This window comes from Stenella coeruleoalba (genome assembly GCF_951394435.1).
Source record: "Stenella coeruleoalba genome assembly, chromosome: 6".
Taxonomy (NCBI): Eukaryota; Metazoa; Chordata; class Mammalia; order Artiodactyla; family Delphinidae; genus Stenella; species Stenella coeruleoalba.
Genome location: NC_137151.1, coordinates 86,590,649 through 86,599,322, shown reverse-complemented (window position 1 = coordinate 86,599,322; position 8,674 = coordinate 86,590,649). Strand labels below are relative to the sequence as shown.

General features: G+C 37.4%; 1 long non-coding RNA gene across 1 annotated transcript in view; it reads right to left on the bottom strand.

The window, feature by feature from the left end:
- Positions 1 to 212: 212 nt before the first annotated feature.
- LOC307188151 overlaps positions 213 to 8,674 on the bottom strand; it is a 194,491-nt gene continuing 186,029 nt past the window's right edge. Inside the window, exon 4 of the long non-coding RNA XR_013828814.1 lies at positions 213 to 591. This is a non-coding gene — a long non-coding RNA (uncharacterized lncRNA). The remainder of the gene's footprint in view (positions 592 to 8,674) is intronic.

Here is an 8,674-nt window from a genome sequence, read left to right as displayed (position 1 = left end):
GTTTAAGATCAATTTGATTTGCTATGCAGTAAAAGCTAACTAATAATATTAAACATTCATCAGATTGTTTTTTTTTAAAGGTGTAAGTTTAGGATATAAAACAACAGTACCTCTTATTCACTGATTCTAGAATATAAATTGGTAGAACTTTGGAAAAGTTTTGGACGTGTTTTACTAGATATATGCATATATTCATATATATTATGGCACTACTAAATTTGAATACATATATATGCATTCCTGTATGACCTGACAATGCCACTTAGATGTATAGCTCCAAAAATGTACACATGTGCACCAAATACTATGCACCAAAATGTTCATAAAGGCAACCCAAATGTTCATCATAAATTATGGAGTCACATATTATAATACTGTACAAGAAAATAAATGATCTACAGCTATCAAAACACAATATATTTCTCCCATATACATGATTTTGAAAAAAGCGGACAACAGAAGTTATTCTGTACTTACATAAGTTTCTAAAGATAATCAGGGACTTCCCTGGTGGTCCAGTGGTTAAGACTCCACGCTCCCTATGCAGGGGGCCCAGGTTCGATACCTAGTCGGGGAACTAGATCCCATGTGCTGCAACAAGACCCGGCAGAGCCAAATTAATTAATTAAAAAAAATCAAAACTAACCCAGTTATTTAGAAGTCAGGCTAGGGCTTATAGGAAAAATTAGTATGATACGAATGGATCATGAAGGGGTTTCTGTGATTCTGATAACATTCTCTCTCTTCATGTGATGGCTGTTTCCATAGATTCCCTTTAGAAAAATTATTGAAATGTGCTCTTACAATTTGTGCAGTTGAAGAGAATCTAGTGAGACTCAGTTTATTAGAAAGATAAAGTTTCATCTTAGTATAATAATTCTCCTATAATGTGTTATTGATTTAAAGAAAGTATCATTTGTAAACCACCTTCTAGAAATTTAGACCATAAAAATACTTTTTATACCTCAATAAGCTCTGCTAGTGTTTAACCCTACTTTCACATTTGGAATTTTTCACTGTTTTTTCTTGATTTAGATTCTTCCATCATTGTTTCTCCAGAAAAATCATCTTTATTAACGTAATCACATCTCCCTCCAAATATGCTCTATACTTTATTAAGTCAGTCATAAATGTTTTAGTGCCTCTGACATGCCAGGCATTTTTCTAGGAACAGACAGATAAAAAGACTTGCCTTCACTGTGCTCACATTCTAGTGGGTGAAATAGATCCAATAAGTATGGCAACACAATCAAGATGTGACTTTTTCATAGCCTTAACATTCTTCTTTCCTTCTTACAGAATGAAGATTATTAGAAGCAGATTATCTTCTTGCTTCTGAAATGCTATAGCATCTATCCCTGTGGCATATTGGGTTATTGGTCCCAACTCTATTCTCCCTCTGTAATAGGATAATACATCCATGACTAATGTGATGTCAATTGCCTAAGCTTTCTGTGGAAAAGTTAATTCTTCCTACCTCCTTAAACTCTGGGCTTGGTCAGTGTAACATGTTTTGGCTAATAGTATGTAAGTAAATACCGTTTGCTTCATCCCAGTAGAAGCATTAAATACAACTGCATGGTTAGGCTTCACTTTTCTTGTTCCCAATATGAAAACGTGTTTCCTAGATAATGGTTATTACTCCCTTCAATGTTGAAAAAAATGATCATGGAGTTAAGTCCAGCTCAACAGAATCCAGTTAAGCATAACTAAGCTCTGTTGACCTGCCATGCAGGTGACCCACAATACCTCACGTAATGTGAGCATGTGAGCAACAAATGTTTTTGTTGCATGCCAAGTAAAGAGTTATCTACTTTTTCTTTTTATAAATTTATTTATTTGGCTGCATTGGGTCTTCATTGCTGCACACGGGCTTTCTCAAGTTGTGGCGAGCGGGGGCTACTCTTTGTTGCGGTGCGCAGGCTTCTCATTGTGGTGGCTTCCCTTGCTGTGGAGCATGGGTTCTAGGCGCACGGGCTTCAGTAGTTGTGCACAGGCTTAGGTGCTCCACAGCATGTGGGATCTTCCCGGACCAGGGCTCAAACCCGTGTCCCCTGCATCAGCAGGTGGATTCTCAACCACTGTGCCACCAGGGAAGTCCAAGAGTTATTTACTTCTGCATCAAACGTTGACTATTTCAGGGCTTCCCCGGTGGGGCAGTGGTTGAGATTCCGCCTGCCGATGCAGGGGACACGGGTTCGTGTCCCGGTCTGGGAAGATCCCACATGACGTGGAGCAGCTGGGCCCGTGAGCCATGGCCGCTGAGCCTGCGCGTCCGGAGCCTGTGCTCCGCAACTGGAGAGGCCACAACAGTGAGAGGCCCACGTACCGCCAAAAAAAAAAAAAAAAAGTTGACTATTTCACATAACATAAATAACAACCTAAAAAGTAATCTGGAGATATAACTACTGAGGTACCAACCCTATACTCTAATTGAGCTCAAAATTTTTTAAAATATTGATATTTCTTTCCTAAAATTAAAAAAAATTTAATTGTATTGGAGTATAGTTGATTTACAATGTTGTGTTAGTTTCAGGTGTACAGTAAAGTCATTCAGTTATACATATACATATGTCTACTCTTTTATTATATGTTGTAAATGCCCTTTTATTTCACTTGAGCTACCCAAAAGAAATATTTTAAGATTATGTAATCTTTTGATTACTTTAGATTTCTGAAGTTCTTTTGGAAGTTTATGTTGAATATTTGTGTCTGGCTAAGATTAAATACAAAGTTTTCATAAACTTGTTGGAGAACAAATTTTTTCCATAGATGTAATTAGTTCTGTGAACTCATTCACTTTATAGGATATGGTTGAAAAGTCATTTTTGGCTTAGCTGTCATTCACTACTATAATCTGTATGTATTTATATAATTTGCATGGTATAAGAAAATCAGAAGCTATCATAACTGACTAGTGGAAACAGAACATATTTACACAGTTGTCGGTAATACGGCGCTTTAAAAAAAAAGCCAGTAGACCAAAAAATCAAAAATCAGAATGTTTCTTTTTAATCTGGTTTTAAGGAATCATGCTGTCGATCACTCTATTGGTGAACTAATACAAAAAAAAGTGAATAATTCATTTTTCTACAACTCAGTACTTATAATCATTCAATCAACGTATTTACCTAGATAGAACACAGACCAATCTAATTTTATTGTAGCTCTTTTCCTTTGAATCTTCTGTCCTTAAATACAGCCTGTTTTGCAACTCTTCTTTTACCTTTTAGAAACAGTCAACCAGGCTTCACTATGATTCTGATTGCTTGTATTAAGCTTTTCCATGTGATCATGTATCCTGTATACAGCATAATTCTCTCCAACAGGCACCGCTAATTAAGTTCTGTAATCAAGGACACTGCAGCCAAGAGCTAATTTAAAAATTAAATGCTGAAAACAGAACAACATTATTTACTCTACAATTAAACGATTAGAGATGAAGGAACTGTGGCATATTCTGTCCGTTTTTATGACACTAGAAAATCTTCACAATGAATTTTAACATTTTTCTTTACAAATTTGGACCTTTTAGTTTAACTCCATAAGTTTTTTTCTAAGGTATTTTACATCAGCTAGCTTTAAACTCTGTATATGTAAGTTAAAACTTAAGGAACCCCCTGACAAAAGTGTTTTGCAGACATTGTCTATCTTTTACAAATGCCATGTTTCCATGCTGATGTGAATTTTCTGGTCCTGTAATGGCGACACCAGAGTATGACACTTGGCTGTGTGTTCCCACTGCAAACTCACTTTTTTTCCTTTTGTCACATTACATTTTATTTCCTCCTCCCTCAGGCATCAAAGGATGCCTAAACACATCTCTTCAATATATTATGCTGCCTGTCAAAACTGGAAAAAGGCAGGGACTCTCGGGTTCACTGTGCTTGGTTAAAAAAGAAAAAAGAAAACTGGTTGTGAATTTTGGTCTTATTTATTTGAGAGAGCTGTCAATGATGTAGTGATAGCCAAAGTTTTAATGTTGGGTTAGTATTATTCTATAGCAAAGGGTAAGTTAAAGTCTTTTCATTGATTGGTCATCTGTTGTCTGCAATGATCTTCTTTTTTGTGGAAATGAGAGCAGAGTAGGAAACGTGAACATTTATTTTACATACCAGTCAGCAAAAAGGAATGAGATACGAAATATTCATACTTACATACCAAAATTATTGCAAATAAAATCTGTCCCCAGACACACCTGATAGTGCCTGTTAAGCTTAAAGTTATTTTGGATATAATATAGGGTCCTGTATTGTTTACAACAATACAGTTAAAGTTGGGTTATCTAATACTGCTTGAGGACCAGTCTGTCCTTAACAACACTAACATGTAATACTAATAAAGTTTGATTCTAGAAAATGTAAGTATCATTAAAATAAACTTATTACTAAACTTTAGTAATCCAGATAAAATTAACTTTTAGAAAAAAATAAATAAGCCACACAATCATGATAAAATGCCTAATCTTAAAATGTGTTAATTATTAGTACTTCAGGAGTATGCATCACTAATTGCTTTATTTATAACTAATTGTATTATATAACCAATTGCTTTTATTTCTTATTAGGTTTAACGTCACTGTGATCTTTATCTTTCTCGCTCATGTGACTTCTACTGAAGACTTTATGTTTACTTAAGCTTGTGAGTCCCAAAAAGTTTAACTTGAAAACTATTTCATATCCAGATGGTATTCTTTTACCAATTAAAAACATTTTTAATGGGATGTTTATATTTACTCCTTTCCAATATTATTTTCCTGACTGAAATTAGCTGAGCCATCACAATACTGGAGGTTTCATTTAATTAATTAATTAATCTTAGTGGCTTAAAATAGATGTGTGTTTCCCACTTGTGACTAAGTGTAAGTGAATACTCAAAAGGATGCCTTCAGGCACCAGCCCATGGGTCCAACATTTCCAATACTTTTTTTTTTTTTTTTTTTTTTTGCGATACGCAGGCCTCTCACTGTTGTGGCCTCTCCAGTTGCGGAGCACAGGCTCCGGACGCGTAGGCTCAGCGGCCATGGCTCACGGGCCCAGCTGCTCCGCGGCATGTGGGATCTTCCCGGACCAGGGCACGAACTCGCATCCCCTACATCGGCAGGCGGACTCTCAACCACTGCGCCACCCGGGAAGCCTCACTTTTAAAATTATTTTGGTTTCATAGTGGCATAACTCAGCATATTCGTTTCATATTGCTCCTGTATCAAATTATTACAAACTTTTGACTTAAAACAACACAAATTTATCTTACAGTACTGAAAGTCAGAAGTCCCACAACCCGAGTGGGGCTGCATTCCTTTCTGGAGGCTACAGAATAAAATCAGTTTTCTAACCCTTTCCTTTTTCTAAAGGCTGCCGGTATTCCTTGTATCATGGTTCCACTCCATTTTCAAAGCCAGCAACTTTTGGCCAAACCTTTGTCAAGATACCTTCTTTCTGGTTCTGACTTTTCAGCCTCCTTCCTCCCCATTTAAGAATGCTTGTGGGGCTTCCCTAGTGGCGCAGTGGTTGGGAGTCCGCCTGCCGATGCAGGGGACACGGGTTCGTGCCCCGGTTCGGGAAGATCCCACATGCCGCGGAGCGGCTGGGCCCGTGAGCCACGGCCGCTGAGCCTGCGCGTCCGGAGCCTGTGCTCCGCAACGGGAGAGGCCACAACAGTGAGAGGCCCGCATACTGCTAAAAAAAAAAAAAAGAATGCTTGTGATTACATTGGTCCCCACGTAGTTATTCCAGGATACTCTCCTTAAGATCAGCTGATTAGTGATCTTAATTCCACCTGTAACCTTAATTTGCTCTTTGCCATGCAACCTAATATATCCACAAGTCCTAAAAATTAGGATGTAGATATCTTTGTAGGGCCATTATTCTGCCTACCGACTCAGTTTCACTCATATTGGGTTGTTGAAATCTCATAACTTGCACCCATCTGTAGTTCCTGTTTGGGCAACCACTTCCCAACAACAAATTTATACTATATAAAATGGACAGCCAGCTTTCTCTGATACAATTCTTCTATATCCTGTGGGTAAGCCATTACACTCAAACTATCCCACGAAGTGCCCCCAGTGGATATTTGTGACAGTATACAAACTCCAAACTCTTAATTTTCTATAATATTATTTTACTCAGGGCACATATGTTCTTTCCCTATCCACTTATGATTCCAGAGGAATCCCACTTCTTACACTTGTGTTTGACATATGTACATTGTTACCTGGAATAAATTCAACATCTTAAAAATTCCCTGCAATCATAACATTAGAGTGTTTTGTTTTGTTTTTCCTCTTTTGTCCCCTCTCTTTCATAAGATATTCTTAATGCCTATTCTGTTTAAAAGACTGTGCTGAGGACCATGCATTATTATTACTGGAGGCTTGTTAGAGTGGTAGAGTGTTGGGGAGGGTATTCTCTAAACTTCTGATTAAGTTCTAGTCTTTGCGGTGCACATCGGACCTGTGTCTTGGGATAGATGGCCTTGTCTTGGAAGGGACCTGTGTTGTCTGGGAAGAAACACAGGGGGAGTGTTTCTCTCCTTCCTCCAGAGAGAGAGCTTTTTTTCCTTTTTCTTCCTATTACTTTCCCCAGCTACAGCAGTTATCCTCCACTTTTCCTGGCCTATTTCCAGGAAAAAAGCAGACTAAGGCTCTCCTCTCCCCCTTAGTGAGATAGGGAGGCTGCAGCTGGGTGGAGTTCCTTTCCCCTAGCTGTAATATTTTATCACTGCCTTTTGAGGATGTCCTTCCCCTACAAAGTAAGGCTTTTGTTTAACAAGAGGAGGGATCTGGGTGGATTTCATGGTGGTTGTTCTTCCCCTCCCCAGCCAGTACCATAGAAGAACTTTCTGGATTCTTTCCATTCTCCTGTGAGAACCTACTGAGATTCCTGGAGGAAAAGCCTATAAAGTATGAGGAACCCCCATCAGTGTGGTCCCCAGGAAAGCTTCTCACTCTCACACTAGCCTACACTCTGCTTCGACTAATTTGTCAAAATTGCTGCTTTAATGTCTGAAGAGCTTATAAGGCATTAAGCAGCTTCTAAGTTTTCTTTCTGAACTATCAAATATCTTTCTTTTCATTTCTTTTTTAAAGATTAATTTCTGTATTGGCTATGATGCATTTTTGTCCCTTTTTGAGGCATGCCCTCTGTATAAGTCAGGGTTCCCCAGAGAAACAGAATAAAGAGGATATATATGTATAAAGAAAGAGATTTAAGATTTCTTATAAGGAATTGGCTCACACGATTTTGGAGGCTGATAAGTTCCAAGATGTGTAGTAGGTAAGCTGGAGATTCAGGAGAGCAATAGCGTAGTTCATCAACTATGTTTCAGTAATCTTTTTTCCTACTTTTCCTCAACACTATATGTGTTTAATTACTGTAACTTTTATAAATAGTTTTAAGAAGTAATGTGGAAAGTTTTCATTACTTTTTGCTAAAAATCATTGGTTTTTTTAAAAAATAATTTACCACCATCTTGAAAATTTACCTCTCAGAAAGCCTTTGAGGTAAATACAATATCATGTTATATTACTTTATTTAATTCAAGGAATATTCTATATATCTGAATAATTTTTCAAATAATCATTATAGTTCTGCACATTTATTTTTGAATTATTCTTCATAATTTTTTTCCAATCAAAAAGCACTTTTATCTATTTTTTTTATAAAGCTTTCTTCTAAGAAACCTACTGTTTTTTTAAATTTTTTTTTAAACATCTTTATTGGAGTTTAATTGCTTTACAATGGTGTGTTAGTTTCTGCTTTATAACAAAGTGAATCAGCTATACATATACATATATCCCCATATCTCCTCCCACTTGCGTCTCCCTCCCACCCTCCCTATCCCACCCCTCTAGGTGCTCATAAAGCACCGAGCTGATCTCCCTGTGCTATGCAGCTGCTTCCCAATAGTCATCTATTTTACATTTGGTAGTGTATATATGTCCATGCCACTCTCTCACTTCATCCCAGCTTACCCTTCCCACTCCCGGGGCCTCAAGTCCATTCTCTATGTCTGCATCTTTATTCCTGTCTTGCCCCTAAGTTCTTCAGAACCACATATTTTTAAAATTCCATACATATGTGTTAGCATACGGTGTTTGTTTTACTCTTTCTGACTTACTTCACTCTGTATGACAGACTCTAGGTCCATCCACCTCACTACAAATAACTCAATTTCATTTATTTTTATGGCTGAGTAATATTCCATTGTATATATGTGCCACATCTTCTTTATCCATTCATCTGTCGATGGACACTTAGGTTGCTTCCATGTCCTGGCTATTGTAAATAGAGCTGCAATAAACATTGCGGTAAATGACTCTTTTTGAATTATGGTTTTCTCAGGGTATATGCCCAGTAGTGGGATTGCTGGGTCATATGGTAGTTCTATTTATAGTTTTTTAAGGAACCTCCATACTGTTCTCCATAGTAGCTGTATCAATTTACATTCTCACCAACAGTGCAAAAGGGTTCCCTTTTCTCTACACCCTCTCCAGCATTTATTGTTTGTAGATTTTTTGATGATGGCCATTCTGACTAGTGTGAGGTGATACCTCATTGTAGTTTTGATTTGCATTTCTCTAATGATTAATGAAGTTGAGCATTCTTTCATGTGTTTGTTGGCCATCTGTATATCTTCTTTGGAGAAACGTCTATTTAGGTCTTCTGCCCAT